The sequence below is a fragment of the Mytilus trossulus genome, chromosome 12 (genome assembly GCF_036588685.1).
Source record: "Mytilus trossulus isolate FHL-02 chromosome 12, PNRI_Mtr1.1.1.hap1, whole genome shotgun sequence".
Classification (NCBI taxonomy): Eukaryota; Metazoa; Mollusca; class Bivalvia; order Mytilida; family Mytilidae; genus Mytilus; species Mytilus trossulus.
Window position 1 is genome coordinate 32422154 of NC_086384.1, and position 24600 is coordinate 32446753.

General features: G+C 32.5%; 1 pseudogene; it reads right to left on the minus strand.

Moving 5' to 3' along the window:
* LOC134692372 (methionine--tRNA ligase, cytoplasmic-like) overlaps window positions 1-24600 on the minus strand; it is a 147514-nt pseudogene that overhangs the window by 76528 nt on the left and 46386 nt on the right.

The following is a 24600-nucleotide window of genomic DNA, read 5'->3' on the forward strand; positions in this document are numbered from 1 at the left end:
TAAAGTCATTCGGCCGGCAGTTATACGACCGAACTCCACATGTTGCTTAAATATACTAAAATATCAAATGAGATTATTGAATTGTTAGTAGATCATCAATATCTCTAAATAAATATCACCCATTACTCCTACATAAAGGTTCTATAAAATATTAATTTGATGTTTTTCGGAGTTGGAAGTTGAAATTTATATCTTATCAAATGTGTATTTGGCAGCAGTTCAGAAAAGAAATAACTATACTTCGCAATAACGTAAACTGAAATTTGTAAAAAAATATGCACCCTTTTTACAGTAATTTAAATACATAAGAAAATAAAATAACTTCAAGTCTTGAATTCATCGCAATGGTTTTAATTATCCTGATAGACATATAAATTACCCGATTGAACCAAGAAAACTTTATATAAAAAGGATTTCAATACCAAGGGAACGAAAATTTGAATGGCTGATTTAACACAAAACGAAATTTTAATGATGTGAATGATAATGTTGTCCGTTGTAAACATCCCCAACTGGTAATGGGTCGATTTCTGAAGAAAATAAGTGGACTTTTCAAACTGACAATTAGCCGCTCAGATATGGCGACAAGAGTGAAGGTTTGTACCCATTAAAACGTTTAATCCCGCTGCATTAGTCAGAAACCTGTTGTTCAGTGGTTTTCATGATTCATTGAAGTGGTTCATTAGTGCTTTTCTTATCTCGTTTTTTATATATATTAGACCGTTGGTTTACCCATTTAAATGGTTTTACAATAATCATTTTTGGAGCCCTTTATAGCTTGTGTTCGGTTCGAGACAATGATCAGTGTTGAATACTGTAGTTTGACCTATACTGGTTTACTTTTACAAATTGTGACTTGGATCGAGAGTTGACTCATTTGCACTCAGGACACTTCTCCTTTTATCTATTTACCTAAAATGATCAGCTTTTCTGAATATTTCATAACATGCAGAAAATGGCATTAGCTTTAAAGTCATTCGGCAGTAATAAAAACGAACTCCACATGTTGCTTATATATACTTAAATAGTGGGAGATATTAAGGACATAATTGTGCAAATCGTGATACAAGCATGAACTTTGGTATAAAGGTTAACTAAATGATACTTATTAAAAATCCGCTGCTGGCCAGAAAAAAATAATCATTTTTTTCAAGATGGCCACCACACATTTTGAAAATGGCGTCATAACAAATTAGCCAATATTTGTTAATCCTTTGAAAGGTGTTTTATATGTTAAATCCATTGTTAGATTTGATAAAAAGAAAATGACAGTTCATAAATAACGACTAGACAATACATTAATGAAACATAAGGTGACTTCCGGTTTCAAAATGTCGGCTAACGAGTAAAAAATTTCGATTTTTTTTACTTTCAAGCAATTTTACAAGGGATTTTAATCCTTTAAAGATGTGTTATGTATAATTCAATGTAAGATATGACAAAACGTTAAAAACAGCTCCTTAGTCATGTTAGTACGACAAAACAACACATAACTGAAGAAAAATAGTGGTTTCCGGTTCCAAATTAGATGCAAATACGTAAAAATATTTTAATAATTTTCATCAACTTAACAAGTAATAACACAAGTATGAAATACAAGCATGAAATTTGGTATACAGGTGGACTAAACGATAATTTAAAGAAATCAGGTGCTGGCCATAAAAAAAATCCATTTTTTTCAAGATGGCCACCGATCATATTGCAAATGGCGTCACATCCAGTTGTAAATCTTTGAAAGTTGTGTTATAGGTATAATCCAATGTAAGGTTTTATTAAGCGTAAATTACAGTTCCTAAAGTACGGAAAAACAACACATAAATGACAAAAAGGAGTGATTTCCGGTTTCAAAATGGCGGCAAAATTTTAGAAAATGTATTTTTTTTTATAATTTTCATCAATTTAACAAGTGATATCACATTCTTTGTTAAGATTAAATGCCTAGTTTTGTTAGAAAGACAGGTTCGTTATCTTAAAATTATCGGACAGTAGCCAATAACAAAACTCGTACAAGGAAGGACAGAACGGTAGCATTTACAGTCACCAACACAACTGGGTTTTTCGCCTCCTCATTTCAAAAGTTCCAGACAGGAGGATGCAACTTTTTTTTCTTTCGTCCAACCCCAGTGTTCATGAATTGGTACATAAATCAGGCTGAGCCCAAACTTATCCTCCTTGATACGCTGCTCTTTGGATGTGCTCCGAAAAAAACTCTCTTGTAGGCGGAACTACATCACAATGCCGCTGCTTCCTGGGTAAAAATTTACATCGTGCCTCGTTAACAGCAAATAGTGACGGTGTTCTGTCATCCATGATGTAAACGAATGCTTCTTTTATGTCCTTGTATGTGTCTTTATACTTCAGCAAAGAAATAAGTACGTCCCTTACATGTTGAAATACATCCTATGTCATCCAATCTGACCTATTCCCTTCGTGTCATATGCACTGAATGTATGAATGAAAGGAAGAGTAGCTACACGAGGACCAAACGCATTTGATATATCACGTACAGGAAGCAATTAAAAGTCTTCATTCCTGCCAAAACCTATTCACAGTTTGTTCCACTATATTTTTGGAGTGCTGCAATTCTTAATACTACGACATCTGTGTCGGTGCTACCTCATATTACCGTCTTACAACAATTTTCATAATCAGGCCGAACATGGACTAACATTCGTCTATCTGCCTCTCCCTGATTACAAGGGGTATCTGGAGAGTATCGTTATTAGTCTCTACAGAAGCATTTCTGTCGGCAAGACACTTGAAAAAATTCGTTTCGTTGTCATCTTCATAGAGAAAACTACTCCAGAACCCAACTTTTGTCTTCTCACATCTAGCCTTTCAATGATTCATTTAGTAAATCTAACACAATATCTACTCTTGAATACTTATCGATGTATGATTTTTTTAAGGCCGTATAACACAATTGCAAAATCATCCAATATTGATTCCCTTCAAGGTGGCCTGGAATTAACCATTGCTGCTCTATCAACGATAAATGTGTCAGAATTTGGATCTGCAAATTACAAATGTTACAAGTTCATCCATTTGCACCGATTTAATACCACTGTTTAAAATTACATCCGAAAACAAAAACGGAGGAGCAGTTTGTCTTTATGGATTGAGAAATATTCCAAATTAATTTGTGCACTGCGACAAAAAATAAAAGTCTAGAAAAGATATCTAAGAGCTCTAGCTTTGTTTAAAAAAAAAAACGTTTACAGTTTTATTTTACCGACATAATAGGAGTTGTTCTTTTTCATGTTGTTATCAGAAACTGGTTCTCCTTGGTTTTGTATTTGCTTCAAACGATCTTCAAATTATTTGCCTTTGAACTTTTTAAAGAAACCCTTGTGTGTTCATTAAGTCGTTCATCTTTTATAGAATGCCTCAAACCACTATTTCTTGCAAATTTATCTGATACTAGTAGTCTACTGACTTCTGGTCTAGCTACCATCAATACGTCTTAATGAGATCTTCAGTTAAACCTATGACAACACATCGCCCTTTACAATTGCATTATTCTGTGTTTGTCTGATCAATTGTGGTATAAGAAAAATATTTTCTGGTCTAACGTACAGTAAAATTATCATTTTCAAAATCAATTGCCACCTGTGGGTGACTTAAGAGAAGGAAAGCCATATCTCGGAGAAGGTCGGTCGCGATCGAGAATATGTTACACTATCAAGACCTAAATGAATACAGTATCATGCTTTATATGGACTGTTTGTATAAAATCTGACTCATAAAATAAGCATACTACCAAATTCACAAGAATTTCTTTTTTAATAATTGAACGCCAGGAATTGAAATGTGGTAGAGATGACTTTATTTTCTTACGCCAGTCTATCAAATCATTGAACGTCACAGATTCATGACATGATTATAATTTCTGTGTTTAGCTTTTTTAAGCCGATATATATAAATCAGGCTGAGCCCAAACTTATCCTCCTTGATACGCTGCTCTTTGGATGTGCTCCGAAAAAAACTCTCTTGTAGGCGGAACTACATCACAATGCCGCTGCTTCCTGGGTAAAAATTTACATCGTGCCTCGTTAACAGCAAATAGTGACGGTGTTCTGTCATCCATGATGTAAACGAATGCTTCTTTTATGTCCTTGTATGTGTCTTTATACTTCAGCAAAGAAATAAGTACGTCCCTTACATGTTGAAATACATCCTATGTCATCCAATCTGACCTATTCCCTTCGTGTCATATGCACTGAATGTATGAATGAAAGGAAGAGTAGCTACACGAGGACCAAACGCATTTGATATATCACGTACAGGAAGCAATTAAAAGTCTTCATTCCTGCCAAAACCTATTCACAGTTTGTTCCACTATATTTTTGGAGTGCTGCAATTCTTAATACTACGACATCTGTGTCGGTGCTACCTCATATTACCGTCTTACAACAATTTTCATAATCAGGCCGAACATGGACTAACATTCGTCTATCTGCCTCTCCCTGATTACAAGGGGTATCTGGAGAGTATCGTTATTAGTCTCTACAGAAGCATTTCTGTCGGCAAGACACTTGAAAAAATTCGTTTCGTTGTCATCTTCATAGAGAAAACTACTCCAGAACCCAACTTTTGTCTTCTCACATCTAGCCTTTCAATGATTCATTTAGTAAATCTAACACAATATCTACTCTTGAATACTTATCGATGTATGATTTTTTTAAGGCCGTATAACACAATTGCAAAATCATCCAATATTGATTCCCTTCAAGGTGGCCTGGAATTAACCATTGCTGCTCTATCAACGATAAATGTGTCAGAATTTGGATCTGCAAATTACAAATGTTACAAGTTCATCCATTTGCACCGATTTAATACCACTGTTTAAAATTACATCCGAAAACAAAAACGGAGGAGCAGTTTGTCTTTATGGATTGAGAAATATTCCAAATTAATTTGTGCACTGCGACAAAAAATAAAAGTCTAGAAAAGATATCTAAGAGCTCTAGCTTTGTTTAAAAAAAAAAACGTTTACAGTTTTATTTTACCGACATAATAGGAGTTGTTCTTTTTCATGTTGTTATCAGAAACTGGTTCTCCTTGGTTTTGTATTTGCTTCAAACGATCTTCAAATTATTTGCCTTTGATCTTTTTAAAGAAACCCTTGTGTGTTCATTAAGTCGTTCATCTTTTATAGAATGCCTCAAACCACTATTTCTTGCAAATTTATCTGATACTAGTAGTCTACTGACTTCTGGTCTAGCTACCATCAATACGTCTTAATGAGATCTTCAGTTAAACCTATGACAACACATCGCCCTTTACAATTGCATTATTCTGTGTTTGTCTGATCAATTGTGGTATAAGAAAAATATTTTCTGGTCTAACGTACAGTAAAATTATCATTTTCAAAATCAATTGCCACCTGTGGGTGACTTAAGAGAAGGAAAGCCATATCTCGGAGAAGGTCGGTCGCGATCGAGAATATGTTACACTATCAAGACCTAAATGAATACAGTATCATGCTTTATATGGACTGTTTGTATAAAATCTGACTCATAAAATAAGCATACTACCAAATTCACAAGAATTTCTTTTTTAATAATTGAACGCCAGGAATTGAAATGTGGTAGAGATGACTTTATTTTCTTACGCCAGTCTATCAAATCATTGAACGTCACAGATTCATGACATGATTATAATTTCTGTGTTTAGCTTTTTTAAGCCGATATATATAAATCAGGCTGAGCCCAAACTTATCCTCCTTGATACGCTGCTCTTTGGATGTGCTCCGAAAAAAACTCTCTTGTAGGCGGAACTACATCACAATGCCGCTGCTTCCTGGGTAAAAATTTACATCGTGCCTCGTTAACAGCAAATAGTGACGGTGTTCTGTCATCCATGATGTAAACGAATGCTTCTTTTATGTCCTTGTATGTGTCTTTATACTTCAGCAAAGAAATAAGTACGTCCCTTACATGTTGAAATACATCCTATGTCATCCAATCTGACCTATTCCCTTCGTGTCATATGCACTGAATGTATGAATGAAAGGAAGAGTAGCTACACGAGGACCAAACGCATTTGATATATCACGTACAGGAAGCAATTAAAAGTCTTCATTCCTGCCAAAACCTATTCACAGTTTGTTCCACTATATTTTTGGAGTGCTGCAATTCTTAATACTACGACATCTGTGTCGGTGCTACCTCATATTACCGTCTTACAACAATTTTCATAATCAGGCCGAACATGGACTAACATTCGTCTATCTGCCTCTCCCTGATTACAAGGGGTATCTGGAGAGTATCGTTATTAGTCTCTACAGAAGCATTTCTGTCGGCAAGACACTTGAAAAAATTCGTTTCGTTGTCATCTTCATAGAGAAAACTACTCCAGAACCCAACTTTTGTCTTCTCACATCTAGCCTTTCAATGATTCATTTAGTAAATCTAACACAATATCTACTCTTGAATACTTATCGATGTATGATTTTTTTAAGGCCGTATAACACAATTGCAAAATCATCCAATATTGATTCCCTTCAAGGTGGCCTGGAATTAACCATTGCTGCTCTATCAACGATAAATGTGTCAGAATTTGGATCTGCAAATTACAAATGTTACAAGTTCATCCATTTGCACCGATTTAATACCACTGTTTAAAATTACATCCGAAAACAAAAACGGAGGAGCAGTTTGTCTTTATGGATTGAGAAATATTCCAAATTAATTTGTGCACTGCGACAAAAAATAAAAGTCTAGAAAAGATATCTAAGAGCTCTAGCTTTGTTTAAAAAAAAAAACGTTTACAGTTTTATTTTACCGACATAATAGGAGTTGTTCTTTTTCATGTTGTTATCAGAAACTGGTTCTCCTTGGTTTTGTATTTGCTTCAAACGATCTTCAAATTATTTGCCTTTGATCTTTTTAAAGAAACCCTTGTGTGTTCATTAAGTCGTTCATCTTTTATAGAATGCCTCAAACCACTATTTCTTGCAAATTTATCTGATACTAGTAGTCTACTGACTTCTGGTCTAGCTACCATCAATACGTCTTAATGAGATCTTCAGTTAAACCTATGACAACACATCGCCCTTTACAATTGCATTATTCTGTGTTTGTCTGATCAATTGTGGTATAAGAAAAATATTTTCTGGTCTAACGTACAGTAAAATTATCATTTTCAAAATCAATTGCCACCTGTGGGTGACTTAAGAGAAGGAAAGCCATATCTCGGAGAAGGTCGGTCGCGATCGAGAATATGTTACACTATCAAGACCTAAATGAATACAGTATCATGCTTTATATGGACTGTTTGTATAAAATCTGACTCATAAAATAAGCATACTACCAAATTCACAAGAATTTCTTTTTTAATAATTGAACGCCAGGAATTGAAATGTGGTAGAGATGACTTTATTTTCTTACGCCAGTCTATCAAATCATTGAACGTCACAGATTCATGACATGATTATAATTTCTGTGTTTAGCTTTTTTAAGCCGATATATATAAATCAGGCTGAGCCCAAACTTATCCTCCTTGATACGCTGCTCTTTGGATGTGCTCCGAAAAAAACTCTCTTGTAGGCGGAACTACATCACAATGCCGCTGCTTCCTGGGTAAAAATTTACATCGTGCCTCGTTAACAGCAAATAGTGACGGTGTTCTGTCATCCATGATGTAAACGAATGCTTCTTTTATGTCCTTGTATGTGTCTTTATACTTCAGCAAAGAAATAAGTACGTCCCTTACATGTTGAAATACATCCTATGTCATCCAATCTGACCTATTCCCTTCGTGTCATATGCACTGAATGTATGAATGAAAGGAAGAGTAGCTACACGAGGACCAAACGCATTTGATATATCACGTACAGGAAGCAATTAAAAGTCTTCATTCCTGCCAAAACCTATTCACAGTTTGTTCCACTATATTTTTGGAGTGCTGCAATTCTTAATACTACGACATCTGTGTCGGTGCTACCTCATATTACCGTCTTACAACAATTTTCATAATCAGGCCGAACATGGACTAACATTCGTCTATCTGCCTCTCCCTGATTACAAGGGGTATCTGGAGAGTATCGTTATTAGTCTCTACAGAAGCATTTCTGTCGGCAAGACACTTGAAAAAATTCGTTTCGTTGTCATCTTCATAGAGAAAACTACTCCAGAACCCAACTTTTGTCTTCTCACATCTAGCCTTTCAATGATTCATTTAGTAAATCTAACACAATATCTACTCTTGAATACTTATCGATGTATGATTTTTTTAAGGCCGTATAACACAATTGCAAAATCATCCAATATTGATTCCCTTCAAGGTGGCCTGGAATTAACCATTGCTGCTCTATCAACGATAAATGTGTCAGAATTTGGATCTGCAAATTACAAATGTTACAAGTTCATCCATTTGCACCGATTTAATACCACTGTTTAAAATTACATCCGAAAACAAAAACGGAGGAGCAGTTTGTCTTTATGGATTGAGAAATATTCCAAATTAATTTGTGCACTGCGACAAAAAATAAAAGTCTAGAAAAGATATCTAAGAGCTCTAGCTTTGTTTAAAAAAAAAAACGTTTACAGTTTTATTTTACCGACATAATAGGAGTTGTTCTTTTTCATGTTGTTATCAGAAACTGGTTCTCCTTGGTTTTGTATTTGCTTCAAACGATCTTCAAATTATTTGCCTTTGATCTTTTTAAAGAAACCCTTGTGTGTTCATTAAGTCGTTCATCTTTTATAGAATGCCTCAAACCACTATTTCTTGCAAATTTATCTGATACTAGTAGTCTACTGACTTCTGGTCTAGCTACCATCAATACGTCTTAATGAGATCTTCAGTTAAACCTATGACAACACATCGCCCTTTACAATTGCATTATTCTGTGTTTGTCTGATCAATTGTGGTATAAGAAAAATATTTTCTGGTCTAACGTACAGTAAAATTATCATTTTCAAAATCAATTGCCACCTGTGGGTGACTTAAGAGAAGGAAAGCCATATCTCGGAGAAGGTCGGTCGCGATCGAGAATATGTTACACTATCAAGACCTAAATGAATACAGTATCATGCTTTATATGGACTGTTTGTATAAAATCTGACTCATAAAATAAGCATACTACCAAATTCACAAGAATTTCTTTTTTAATAATTGAACGCCAGGAATTGAAATGTGGTAGAGATGACTTTATTTTCTTACGCCAGTCTATCAAATCATTGAACGTCACAGATTCATGACATGATTATAATTTCTGTGTTTAGCTTTTTTAAGCCGATATATATAAATCAGGCTGAGCCCAAACTTATCCTCCTTGATACGCTGCTCTTTGGATGTGCTCCGAAAAAAACTCTCTTGTAGGCGGAACTACATCACAATGCCGCTGCTTCCTGGGTAAAAATTTACATCGTGCCTCGTTAACAGCAAATAGTGACGGTGTTCTGTCATCCATGATGTAAACGAATGCTTCTTTTATGTCCTTGTATGTGTCTTTATACTTCAGCAAAGAAATAAGTACGTCCCTTACATGTTGAAATACATCCTATGTCATCCAATCTGACCTATTCCCTTCGTGTCATATGCACTGAATGTATGAATGAAAGGAAGAGTAGCTACACGAGGACCAAACGCATTTGATATATCACGTACAGGAAGCAATTAAAAAGTGCTGCAATTCTTAATACTACGACATCTGTGTCGGTGCTACCTCATATTACCGTCTTACAACAATTTTCATAATCAGGCCGAACATGGACTAACATTCGTCTATCTGCCTCTCCCTGATTACAAGGGGTATCTGGAGAGTATCGTTATTAGTCTCTACAGAAGCATTTCTGTCGGCAAGACACTTGAAAAAATTCGTTTCGTTGTCATCTTCATAGAGAAAACTACTCCAGAACCCAACTTTTGTCTTCTCACATCTAGCCTTTCAATGATTCATTTAGTAAATCTAACACAATATCTACTCTTGAATACTTATCGATGTATGATTTTTTTAAGGCCATATAACACAATTGCAAAATCATCCAATATTGATTCCCTTCAAGGTGGCCTGGAATTAACCATTGCTGCTCTATCAACGATAAATGTGTCAGAATTTGGATCTGCAAATTACAAATGTTACAAGTTCATCCATTTGCACCGATTTAATACCACTGTTTAAAATTACATCCGAAAACAAAAACGGAGGAGCAGTTTGTCTTTATGGATTGAGAAATATTCCAAATCAATTTGTGCACTGCGACAAAAAATAAAAGTCTAGAAAAGATATCTAAGAGCTCTAGCTTTGTTTAAAAAAAAAACCGTTTACAGTTTTATTTTACCGACATAATAGGAGTTGTTCTTTTTCATGTTGTTATCAGAAACTGGTTCTCCTTGGTTTTGTATTTGCTTCAAACGATCTTCAAATTATTTGCCTTTGATCTTTTTAAAGAAACCCTTGTGTGTTCATTAAGTCGTTCATCTTTTATAGAATGCCTCAAACCACTATTTCTTGCAAATTTATCTGATACTAGTAGTCTACTGACTTCTGGTCTAGCTACCATCAATACGTCTTAATGAGATCTTCAGTTAAACCTATGACAACACATCGCCCTTTACAATTGCATTATTCTGTGTTTGTCTGATCAATTGTGGTATAAGAAAAATATTTTCTGGTCTAACGTACAGTAAAATTATCATTTTCAAAATCAATTGCCACCTGTGGGTGACTTAAGAGAAGGAAAGCCATATCTCGGAGAAGGTCGGTCGCGATCGAGAATATGTTACACTATCAAGACCTAAATGAATACAGTGTCATGCTTTATATGGACTGTTTGTATAAAATCTGACTCATAAAATAAGCATACTACCAAATTCACAAGAATTTCTTTTTTAATAATTGAACGCCAGGAATTGAAATGTGGTAGAGATGACTTTATTTTCTTACGCCAGTCTATCAAATCATTGAACGTCACAGATTCATGACATGATTATAATTTCTGTGTTTAGCTTTTTTAAGCCGATATATACCTTTCAAGATAAAACACATACTAGTAGTTATCTGATGCGCGTGTCTAGTCCCAGGTACATTTGAACATACATACAAGAATATGCCGTTTTAGGTGTTGCAATAATGGTTTTATATAGTGAAGACACATGACACATGTGTCCATCTACCTTCACGTAATATATCACCCAGAATTTCATAACAAGTCATTTCGATGTGAAATCCACCTTACATGACGATAAACTTATCTTCTCTGTACAAATCAGGCAATTCACACTGAATATCCATTACCAAAAGTGGCTGATCTGCCGTAACTATTGATGTTTTTCTCGTTTTAACCACATTTTCCGTCTTATCCATGAAATACCTGATCATTGCAACTAAATTGGCTTGTTTTTAAACAGTGGCATCATAGATTTTACACTTACTTGCTTTTTAAAGTAATGAGATGAACTACGATTTATACCAGTTTGCCCTGGTAGTGCATACAAATCACTCATTATGTCTGTAAATAGTTTGCGCATGCGCAAAATTGTTAAATCATGTGTGTCATAACCTTGAAAAATGTTATCAAACCAAATCATAATATCATTAAAAATCCCAAATCACTTATTTTATAGTAAATAGTTAAAATATTTTTAAATGAATTTTGTTACATTTTCACGCATGCGCATACCCTGTATGTGTCAAATACTCATGTCTAGTGAATTATTCACATGTAAAGAAGGTAGCTACCAAACCTGACAGCTATTTTTCACTAAAAGAAGGAAAACGAAAAGTTTTCCAGAAAAAATCAGTATTTTCAAACTGAAAAAACAGCCATTTTAGAAAACGGCGGTGGCCATCTTGAAAAAATGTATTTTTTTTAATGGCCAGCAGTTGTTTCTTTTAAAGTATATACAAATGATGCTTTGTGGTAATTTTCATGCTTGTATCATCATTTGCACAATTCCTTCGATTTTGCGTGCTAATATCTTCCACTAAAATATCAAATGAGATTATTGAAATGTTAGTAGATCATCAATATCTATAAATGAATATTACCCATTCCTCCTACATAGCGGTGCTACAAATATATTAATTTTATTTTTAATGACGTAGAATTTCATAAACAAATACTTGTATGTTCAACTTCTCTCTTATTTAAATCTGATTTTTTTAAACTTAACACTTAGAATACTTGATACGACAACCACATTTTCATCATATTTTCCAAACATCTAACATGTAACTATACATTGGATATTGATTTCAGAACAACAGCTTTCTTAGAACTTTAATTTGTGATAAAATAAAAATCAAACATACCAGTTTTCTCGAACACAAAGAGCTTGTGTGTCATATACGTTTGTATAAAGTAATACGCCGAATAGCCTTGTATAATAACAACTGTTTCAGAATCTTTTGACATTCTGAGCAAAAAAATATTCCTGCAACTTATAATTTAAAAAAACGTCAGAAGAAAACAACTTTGTAACTGGCAGGACACTTGATCATTTCACGTAACATCAGATAATTAACTTTAAATGTAAAGCTTTTCATTCTCCACTGGTTCTTTTCATAATTAATTAAAGATAAAACAAACAAACAAATATGTTCTTCGGATGATGCATTGTATAGATTTGCAACCAAAACACTTTGACATATGCAGACATTTTATTTATTTAAGCATGTGTATGTTAAAGAGCTTTTATTTCTATTTTAATAGTTATTTCTTCTGAGTGTTTTTATTCTCTAATTTATGATAAACTCATCATATATACCACACTGAAATTGGAAATTTTGAACGCAAGTCGCGCGTATTGCTTAAAAAATATTCCTCACTAACGTACAACTTTTCAAATATTCTTAAAAGAACAACTAAGTTATAGAGCAGAGCATTGAACATCCAAAATTTAGGGAGTTTTTACCAATCATAACGGTTGATAATAACATCATAATATCAGACAGAATAAACAAATATAGTTTTATACGACACCGAATTAAACTGTCATGGATTTGTTTACAGACTACATTTTGAAGAATATATATAATTCTATGTTGTAATGTTATGCTATTGTTTCAGAAAAAGAGAGAAGGTTTGGTACCATTAAAACGCTTAATCCCGCTGCAAATGTTTGCACCTGTCCTAAGTCAGGAATCTGATGTACAGTAGTTGTAGTTTGTAATTTATACGTGTTTTAGTTTCTCGTTTTTTTTATATAGATTAGACCGTTGGTTTTCCCGTTTGAATGGTTTTACACTAGTAATTTTGGGGCCCTTTATAGCTTGTTGTTCGGTGTGAGCCAAGGCTCCGTGTTGAAGGCCGTACATTGGCCTATAATGGTTTACTTTTTTAAATTGTTATTTGAATGGAAAGTTGTCTCATTGGCACTCACACCACATCTTACTATATCTACTTACATGGGTTAGCGATATACTGATTTGAGCGAATTTCCTTTAGTCGATCTGTGAAGCTGATTTTTAACGTACACAATAATCACAGAGAATTGAAAGCAGTGGGCATCCCAATATTAACTATTCTGTGTAGGATTCTATTGAGTATTTAGTTTTTGTGGCATATTCTAAACAATGATTCATGCAATTTGCAATAATTACCAAAATTACAATATTTTTCTCATATTCTATAAAAACGTTAACGTATCCTTACTTAGACAATATTATAGTTATTATTACATAGTCACAATTTATCTTCTTCGATTGCAATCTCTACGTTGAAAAAAAAAGATAACATAAACGTTTCGGAATTGTCCTCAACATGCTCAATGACTCCAGTCAATAATATATATGCCATTTTTAATATTTTTGTTACTTGTGTTTAATGGACGGAAGCACGTCTGCAGGCGCACACATTGTAGGCTTTGTTCCTTTAATCCACAATAAAACAATTTGTTTTCTCATATCAATAATGTATGGGAATCTTGACCAATTGTCATAGTATAGTCCCTATTCTTAATTTTTACATGAACTAAACAGTTTCAGAAACCAACTGTAAATTTCGTATTTTCTAATGTAAACATGGAAAACAGCAAAATGATTTCCACCAGGTCATCTAATATTATAATTCCACAAAAATGTTTTTATTTGATTACCACTCAAACTGTCAGTTTAGAAAAAAGTCTGTATAACTGTGATTTTAAACAATGCATCATAGTCCAAAGCCTGTAATTTAGAGGAGCGGAACGAAACTTAAACTTGATCTGTAACTCATCATGGTTAACTCACATACTAAAAATCAACCCAACATCTAAAATAGTTTAGAAAAAAACTCCGCATAATCTGAAAGCGTTTAGAACAAAAGTCTGTATAACTATGATTTTGAACAATTTATCAAAGTCCATAGCCTGCAATTTTGGCAACAATTAGCCGAGCGAAACAAAAGTTAAACTTGATCTGTAACACATCTTGGTTAACTCACATGCCAAAAATCATCCCAATATCTGAAAGAGTTTAGAAAAAAAGTCTGTATAACTGTGATTTTAAACAATTTATCAAAGTTCATAGCCTGCAATTTCGGCAAAAATTAGCAGAGCGGAACAAAGCTTACACTTGATCTGTAACTCATCATGGTTAACTCACATACCAAAAATCAGTCTAATATTTGAAGGCTTTTAGAAAAAAGAGTGCACACACTGAAATGTCTCGCCTTCTTTACTAATCATTAATAGTATGTTGATAGTCCTAAATATAAAGCTTTATTACAACTGTCACATAAACTTCACATTAACCAAGAAAGCTAAATATTGACCAATGAACCATGAAATTAAGGTCAAGGTCAGATGAACCATTTCAGAAAGACATGTACAGCTAACAATTCTTTCATACAACAAATATAGTTGACCTACTGCTTATAGTTTAAGAAAAACAGACAAAAACATTAAAACTTAACACTGAGCAATGAACCGTGAAAATGAGGTCCAGGTCAAATAAAACCTGCGCGACTAATATATAGATCATAAAATATTTCCATACACCAAATATAGTTAACATATTGCATATACCGTTAGTATTAGAAAAAAAGACCAAAACTCAAAAATTTAACTTTGACCACTGAATTATGAAAATAAGGTCAAGGTCAGATGACACCTGCCAGCTAGACATGTACACCTTACAATCCTTCCATACACCAAATATAGAAGACCTATTGCATATAGTATAAGAAAAACAGACCAAAACACAAAAACACAAAAACTTAACTATAACCACTGAACCATGAAAATGAGCTCAAGGTCAGATGACACCTGCCGGTTGGACATGTACACCTTACAGTCCTTCCATACACCGAATATACAAGACCTATTGCTTATAGTATCTGAAATATGGATTTGACCACCAAAACTTAACCTTGTTCACTGATCCATAAAATGAGGTCGAGGTCAAGTGAAAACTGTCTGACGGGCATGAGGACCTTGCAAGGTACGCACATACCAAATATAGTTATCCTATAACTTTTACGCGTTTTTGTCGTATTGAATTTTAAACCTGATGCTATATCTATTAATCATGTTTTTCTGTGTCTAATATGTTCTCCTATTTATTTGTATTGTAGTCCTGTAATAATATGTTGTCATTTCAATGTTATATGTAACTTTGCCATTAAAGTGCGAGGTTTGGCATGCCTTAAAACCAGGTTCAACCCACCACTGTTATTCCCCTTTAAAAGTGTCCTGTACCAAGTCAGGAAGATGGTCATTGTTATAATATTGTTCGTTTCTCTTTGTGTTGCATTTTAACGTTGAGTCGTTTGTGTTTTCTCTTATTTTTGAGATATTGAGATAAGACGTGGCACGGTACTTGTCTATCCCAAATTCATGTATTTGGTATTCATGTTACATTTGTTATTCTCGTGGTGTTTTGTCTGATGATTGGTCTGTTTCTGTGTGTGTTGCGTTTCGGTGTTGTGTCGTTGTTCTCCTCTTATATTTTATGCGTTTCGCTCGGTTTTAGTTTGTTACCCCGATTTTGTTTTTTGTCCATGGATTTATGAGTTTTGAACAGCGGTATACTACTGTTGCCTTTATTTATAATAAGAGAGAATTTAACATTACAAAAAATCGTAACTTTTTTTTCAAGTAGTCACTGAACCATGAAAATGAGGTCAAGGACATTGGACATGTGACTGACAGAAACTTCGTAACATGACGCATCTATATACAAAGTATGAAGCATCCAGGACTTCCACCTTCTAGAATATAAAGTTTTTAAGAAATTAACTAACGCCGACGCCGTAGTCGCCGCCGCCGGATCACTATCCCTATGTCGAGCTTTCTGCAACAAAATTTGCAGGCTCGACAAAAAATTCTGTATAATGGTTTGTTGCAGAATGACGGAATGACGGAATTATGGAATTTGGGAATTACAGAATTTCGGAATTAAGGAATTTCGGAATTTCGGAATTACAGAATTACGGAATTTTGGAATTACGGACAAGGGTAAAACTATATAGCACCGACGACTTCGTTGCGGGGCCATAAAAAAAGTTTTCCTCAAACCATGAAAATAAATGAATCCACAGTATATTAAAGTCATCAATCTTAACTAGAACTGTTACTTAACTCCAAAAAAAGAATCTACTAAGAGACTATTTCCACTTATCACTTTAAACAACATAACTCAGTATACAAATGGATGAGACACAAATTTAACAACTTTGCAATTTTTTCTCTGTCATGTTGCAAGTTTCATTAATGTCTGTTAGGACATTAAGCAGGAGTGCCAATCTAACTGCTTTTAGCAAAATATTTCAGAATTTGGCTATTAAAAATATTTGAAACAATAAAAGTTATATTTTTATTTTTTCTCAATTTCATAGCTAATGCCCCTTTAGTTCTGAACTTTGAGTAAAAACTGAATTAAAGTCAATGATGATAATGATGTAATAAATATATGTAAGAGTGACCTCCTTTTTGGCCCAGAGGAGGTTGCTATATCTGATAGGCAATATAGGAAAGGTGTACTGGCATAGGGTTGCTATATCCCCCCCCCCCCCAAGATGATTTCTTTCACGAAGTACAAATGTTATAATTGTGGGTCACATAGACTGAATGTCCAAATGTAATTTATAAAAATGACATTTTCTAAAAATCGACCTTAACCTGAAATGGTCCCCTGCTTAGGACCCCTGCTGCCTTACTTAGCTATTTTAAATTATTAAACATTTAAAACAGTCACAATATTAACCTAGTCTTTAGCTGAGATATTACAGTTAATGAAATGAGAAGTTTATTAGAAATTAAAGTAAGACAGTACGGTACATTTTCATTCAATTATCTCCTGTTATGAAACTACTTTCATGATATATATATTCTTAAATATCTTATCTCTTATTTCTCTAAGATCCTGGTATTATTTTCTCATTAAAGAGTTTTAGAGTTTCAGAAATATAACAATATATTCTTATTTAAACAAAAATTCCTAGTTGCTTATTTTGTGTTTAGCTTAAAGCTTTGTTTTTTTTTCTATCAACTATCTCTGTATATATTTTGCTATTGATTGTATTTTTATGTATTTTTACAAACTTTTAAATGAGTCCAAAATAATTTTTTTGGACATAGAGGAGTCTGTATCTGAAGTCACATTGTTGACCCAAATCATGACCTATATATTGAGGTCAATAATTGAAACGTCGTGTTATGTTTACACATTTATAATCATGATCATTATACATGTACATAGATGTAAATATAGAAAGAATTTAATATTGATAAAGATATCATATAAAAAGAAAAATCCACAACGTAAGGATATAGATAAAATCTTAAAATCTAAATTCTTGCTGATTTACAAGTTAAATATACTTTCAAACACAACAGAACTCTGTAATTATCTAACTTACCTTCCTAATATTAATACAAAATGACAAACAGAAACTGTATCCATGTCTGCACTGTAAATACCAACGGGTTACAAAAATCTGAAAAAAGAAATAGAATTATTGAATGGGCTAATCAACAAAAAATGTGATATAGTATTCCTACAAGAAACGCATTTCACTCAAACCTTAGAACCAAAGCTAAAACAAGAATTCAAAGGTGAAGTAATCTTTAGTAACTGGTTAAGTAATGCAAGAGGGGTTGTCATATGGATAAAAAGCAGATTAAACTTTAAGATTATTGACCAATATAAGGATTCAGAAGGTAGATTCATATTAGTTAATATAGAAATAGATGACAATATATATACATTAGTGAACCTATATGCACCTAATTAATGTAAAATAAGAAACACCTTTTTTAAATCAGTAAAACAATTAATTGAAAATCACAGTATTGGCCAGTTAATAATTGGGGGTGACTTCAATAAGATATACAAAGAAAAAAGTAGGAAATAAAAAAATTGATAAACCAGTTCATAACCTTAAAATGTTAATCAATAATCTTAAACTAAGTGATGTCTGGAGAATCTACAAGAATTGATTACATTTTAGTAAGTGATGAAGTTAATAAAAATTACATTACATGCGACATAAGACCAATAGTTCTACAACACACTGATCATTACGCTGTTTCATTAAAAATCAACATGAATAGGAACTCAAAAGGGTGAGGTTACTGGAAATTAAATAGCAGCATCCTGGATGATGAACAGTATCAAAAACTTATTTAAAAATTGATTGATAAATATAAAACAAAATCAGAAACATCTCTCAACCTAGATATTTTATGGGATAACTTGAAAGTTGAGGTAAGGGGTTATACCATACAATACTGTAAATTAAAAGCGAATATAAAAAAGATACTATTGAAATCTTAGAAAATACATTGAAAACCCTATCTGAAGAAATTGATTGTGATAATTATATAAATGAGAAGAAAGTCAACCTAAAAGAAAACATTGAAAAACAATTGGCAAGTTTATATAATGAAAAAATTAAAGGAAATCAAATTAGATCACGCGTAAAATGGCTAGAAGAAGGGGAGAAAAACACATCTTTTTTTCTTGGTCTAGAAAAAACACGGCGAAGTAAAAAAAAACTATAACTCAACTGTATGATGAAAATAATCAAGTAACATATGACCAAAACAAAATACTAAATTTGGAAGTTAATTATTATACTAAATTATATATTTCAACAAAACCCGATACAGAAAAGGTAAAACAATACTTCGAAACTATCAAAGAAAGTAAAATATTAAATGAATCTGAAAGTAATACATGCGTGGGAAAAATTACTATAAGTGAATGCACAAAGGCTATATTTAAGATGAAATTAAACAAGGCCCCAGCGCAGGACGGACTGAATGTTGAGTTTTATAGAAAATTTTGGGAACAGATTAAAGATTTCATAGTACCAGTTTTCAACTATTGCTATAAAAAAGGAGAATTAACAAACTCCCAAAAAATTGGAGCCATATCTCTTTTGTTTAAAAAAAAATGATCCCCTCTCCCTTGATAACTATAGACCTATTACATTATTAAACTATGACGTTAAATTACTAGCTTATGCCTTAGCGCAACGACTAAAATCAGTACTACCAAAAATCATTCACTCTGATCAAAAGGTTACATAAAAAATAAATACATAGGTTTTAACATAAGACAAATGCAAGACATTATTGATTATTCCTAAAAAATTAATGTAGATGGCGCAATTTTATTTTTAGACTTTACTAAAGCTTTCGACTCACTTGAGTGGTGCTTTATGTTTGAATCTTTAAAAAAATTTGGTTTTAAAAAAGAATTCATAAAATGGGTTGAAACTATGTGTACATACATAAAAGGATGTATTTTAAATAATGGATGGGTGTCTGCCCCCTTCAATATATTTCGTGGGATTAGACAAGGATCTCCGTTATCTTCGTTAATTTTTGTCTTGTGTGTTGAAGTAATGGCAATTAAATTAAGAGAAAATAAAGAATTAAAAGGATTTGAAATCAAATTAGATGGAAAATCTTGCTCACTTAAAATATGTCAACTGGCAGATGATACTCAATTGTTTTTAAAAACACTCATAGATATAAGTATTGCCCTTAATATCATTGAAACTTTTGGAAGCCTTTCTGGGCTCAAACTGAATAGAAACAAAACAGAAGGCTTATGGCTTGGCAAATATAAAAAGTCAAAAGATAAATTTGAAAATATAAACTGGAAACAAGACCACATTAAAAGTCTAAGAATATATTTTGGATACGATTATCAAGAATGTCAAAAATTAAACACAGAGAAACAAATGGATAAATGTGAAAAATTGATTCAAGGATGGAATAAATGAAACTTAACATTAATAGGAAAAATTACTGTAGTAAAGTCCCTTATTTTACCAAACCTAACATACACAGCATCATGTATGATAATAACCCATGAAATAAAACAAAAGTTCAAAAATTTAATATATAATTTTATATGGAGCGGAAAAAAAGATAGAATTAAACGCTCTATATTATGTAAACCATATCTTGATGGAGGATTAAAAATGATTGATTTAGACTCCTTTATAAAATCCTTGCAAGTTAGATGGGTTTCAAAACTAATAAAAAATGAAAACGATAACTGGAAAATTATTCCAAGATTTTATCTTAATAAATTTGGGAAAGATTTTCTTTTATTCAGAATGAATTTAACAAATGTAAATTTGCTTAATAAAATAGAGTATAAATCCTTGCCTGAATTCTATAAAAAAATAATTGAAACTCGGGTAGAAGTAAAAGGAGGTCAAACTATCACTCCAAAAAACTTTCTTGAAGTTAGAAAACAAATTTATATGGGGAAATAATCTTATCGAAGAAAATGGGAAATGTCTGTTTTTTCAAAATTGGATTAGCAGTAATATTTTGTACATCAATAATATAATAGATGAAAACGGACACATCTCATCAAAAACTGTACTAAAAAATCTAAAGAACAAACAAGATTGGATTAGAGAATTTTCTTTGGTTAAAAATGCTATACCAAAACACTGGCAAAATATTTTAAAACAAGAAAGCTCTTATAAAACTGTTGTCAATATAAAGAAATCAGTGAACTTAAATATGCTACTAAAACATGAAATTTCACCAGACACAAGCAACAAAGAAATATACACCTCCTTACAAAGTCAATTTTACAAATGATAAACCAACAGGAATTTTAATATGAGAAAGAATTCTGCATAAAAAAATGTCTACAAAATTTAAATCTACATTCAACTTTATTTTTAACTACCTTGAAAACAATAAATTTAAAATGTTTAAATGGAAAATAATGCATTATATATTAGTCTGTAATGAATTACTTGATAAATGGAAAATAGTACAGAGTAGTTTGTGCTTCCATTGTAACAACATGATGATTATAAACATTTCTTTTTTTCCTGTTCATATAATGTTCAGTGTTGGCACAAAGTTGACCAGCTTTTAACACTATTAAAAGTTGATAAGCATATATTCAGTCTTGAAAGTTTAGTAACTGGCTATAAAATTGAAGATGAAGATTATTTTGATATGAACTATTTATTAACTATAATTTACTTTTCAATTTTTGCACAAAGTTGACCAGCTTTTAACACTATTAAAAGTTGATAAGCATATATTCAGTCTTGAAAGTTTAGTAACTGGCTATAAAATTGAAGATGAAGATTATTTTGATATGAACTATTTATTAACTATAATTTACTTTTCAATTTATAAAGCACATTACAGGTCTGACAAGAAAGACAAGGTCATTGATATTTTTAAAATATTCCAAAATGAAATCAGGGACATAATTAATGTAAATAAAATTAGAAAAAATAAAAATAAGAGAATCATACTTAAAACTTTGGAATATTTCGAATTTTTATAATTGCGAAGCAAATTCAAGCTGTGACCTAGTTAGTTCATGACTGCACATGACATGTGTCCGGTCAGGTGATATGCATCAAGTGAAATTCGCTATTCTACTCTTTTTGTCATGTTTATATATAATTTATCATATCTATTATAGCTACACTGAATTAGTTTGGTTATTAGTTTGCACAATACAATGCTTGGATACTGCATTCATGTATCGTTAATTATACCACGTGTACTTTCGATCCTTTTTTTATCTTTGGTTTGATCGCAAAAAAATACCATTACTGGAATAAATTATGTTGTTTATATAATGTGTAAAAAAAAAAATTGTCTTACCTATTCATTTAAGACTCCTTTTCACAATTACGCGGAGTAAACCAACAAAAAATTTCGAAATTCTACTCTCGGCTGAAAAGTCATGCTGTCAGTATAAAGGATCATCATCAATTTCACGGTTCAGTGAAGCTTCAATAAATAAATCATATACAGTTTGGGTTAAGAAACGTACCGTATTCCGGTATGAAATTGTACTCTGTAGAACTGTTATTATGAATGTAATAAATACAACTAACTTTATAGATATACTTATTGAATATTTTCCCCTAAATATTCAATGATTAATTTAAGGGATACTTAATTGAAGCTGTAGATTGAGTAAATTTTTAACAGCAAAAGTGCAATAAAACTTTGATAAATTTAAAAAAAAAAAAGAAAAAAAAAAAAAAAAAAAAAAAAATTCCTTACTTTATCATTACTTTATAGAGAAATATACTGCTCCAATAATGCAAACAAGTATTTCCCTTTGAACTTAACTTAGCACTGTCTAACAAATACACTTTGAAGCTACATCTCTATATTAAGTTAATTCAAGGAAATTATTTTATTAAACTACTGTAAGCTACTGCTTTCTTCTTATCTTTTGTAGATTAAGCAATGCTTGCATACAATGATGTCATGTTTGAGGGTTATGCCATTCTGTACTGTTGAATAATTTTCTCAAAATTTAATCAGTATTTTTTTTAATGTAACAAAATTTAAGAGTGCAGTTAATTTTTTTTCAGGACAAAATAATGCCCACTCATTTACCACAGACACAACCTACTGATATCTAAGAAAACATACTCTTTTAGGCTTTGTCTTAGGTGCTGGCTGCCCAGCAAACATCTTTTTAAATTCCTCTATTTTACAAGCTTCTATTTTCTGGAACAATGGACTTGGCTGCAAAAAAAAATACTTCATGATTCATACTAAATCTATATATAGTGAAACCTGATTAAACCGAACCCTGAATAAACCGGAAACCTGTCTAATCCAAACTTGTTCTGAAGACTAATCATATCACATTTTATGCATTGTGAATCTGAAGAAACCGAATACCTGCCAAAACCGAACAAAATCTTAAGTCCCGAAAGGGTTCGGTTTAGTGAGGTTTTACTGTATATGACCCAAGAAAACATAGCACAACCTATGTCCTTTTCCAAAATATGTTTTCATTTATGTAGATAACACAATAAAGAAATATAGCATAACGCTGTGTTGAAGACCCATTGGTGGCCTTCAGCTGTTGTCTGCTCTTTAGATGTGTTGTTGTCTTTTTAACATATTCCCTATTTCCATTCTCAATTTGAAATAAACAGTAAATTGTAAAAGAATGAAAATTTATACCTAAATGAATTCTCAGGAAAATTAAGTTGACAAGACTTTGTTCTACCGCCAATACTTGTCATTCAAAATTTTGGCATCATAAAGATTAGAGAACTCCAAAAGTACACTACATTTACTGTGGATTCATTTATTTTCGTCACGTGGGTACCAATTTTCATGGATTAAGGAAATCTTACATATTTGTGGATATTTAATTTCGTGGTTTTGCTGAAATCTGAATACAAGACTATAGAAAATTTGCTATTTGTTGAACATTTTATTTCATGGTTTATCTGTTCCCACGAAATCCACGAAAATTGATATCCAACGAATAATAATGAATTTACAGTAAATGAGAAGATGTGTTGTGAGTGCACGTGCCAATGAGACAACTCTCCATCCAAGTGATTAAATGACTAGTGTAAAACAATTAAAACAGGAAAACCAATGGTCTAATCTATATAAAACACATATGAACCACACTAACAAACAACAACCACTGAACAATAGGCTCCTGACTTAGAGTAAGTGCATAAAATAACCTACTTTTAAAATTGCTCTAATTATGTACAAATAGATCTACATTTGATCTCATTGTTCACAAGTAACTGAGATCAACACAACAGCAGCTGAATGACGTGTCCTCTACAATTGACATTACAACTTAAAATATACATATACTTTTATAAATTGTTACTTGGATGGAGAGTTGTCTCATTGGCACTCATACCCCATCTTCCTATATCTATATATAAGTAAGGTGAAAGTTTCTTACCTTTCCTATTTTATGTCCCGGTGGCAGGTGGCATACAAACTCTCTACATATATATCAAAGTAAGGTGAAAGTTTCTTACCTTTCCTATTTTATGTCCTGGTGGCAGGTGGCATACAAACTCTCTACATATATATCAAAGTAAGGTGAAAGTTTCTTACCTTTCCTATTTTATGTCCTGGTGGCAGGTGGCATACAAACTTTCTATACACAACATAAGAGTCTGGTGGGGTGTTTAACTGTGTCTGTATAGTCTGACTTGTCTCTGGCATATAGGGTTGTAGTAACACAGACAAAAGATTGGCAATGTTGACAGCTAAACTAACAACTGTTCCCGATCTTGACCTAAAGATAAGAGTATACAACTTAAAGGTGGATCAGGGAACATAGCTAGTTCATTTATATATTTCAGATTTTAGTATGACGTTCATTATTACTGAACTGGGAAACATTTTTGTTTAGGGGCAAGCTGAAGTACGGCT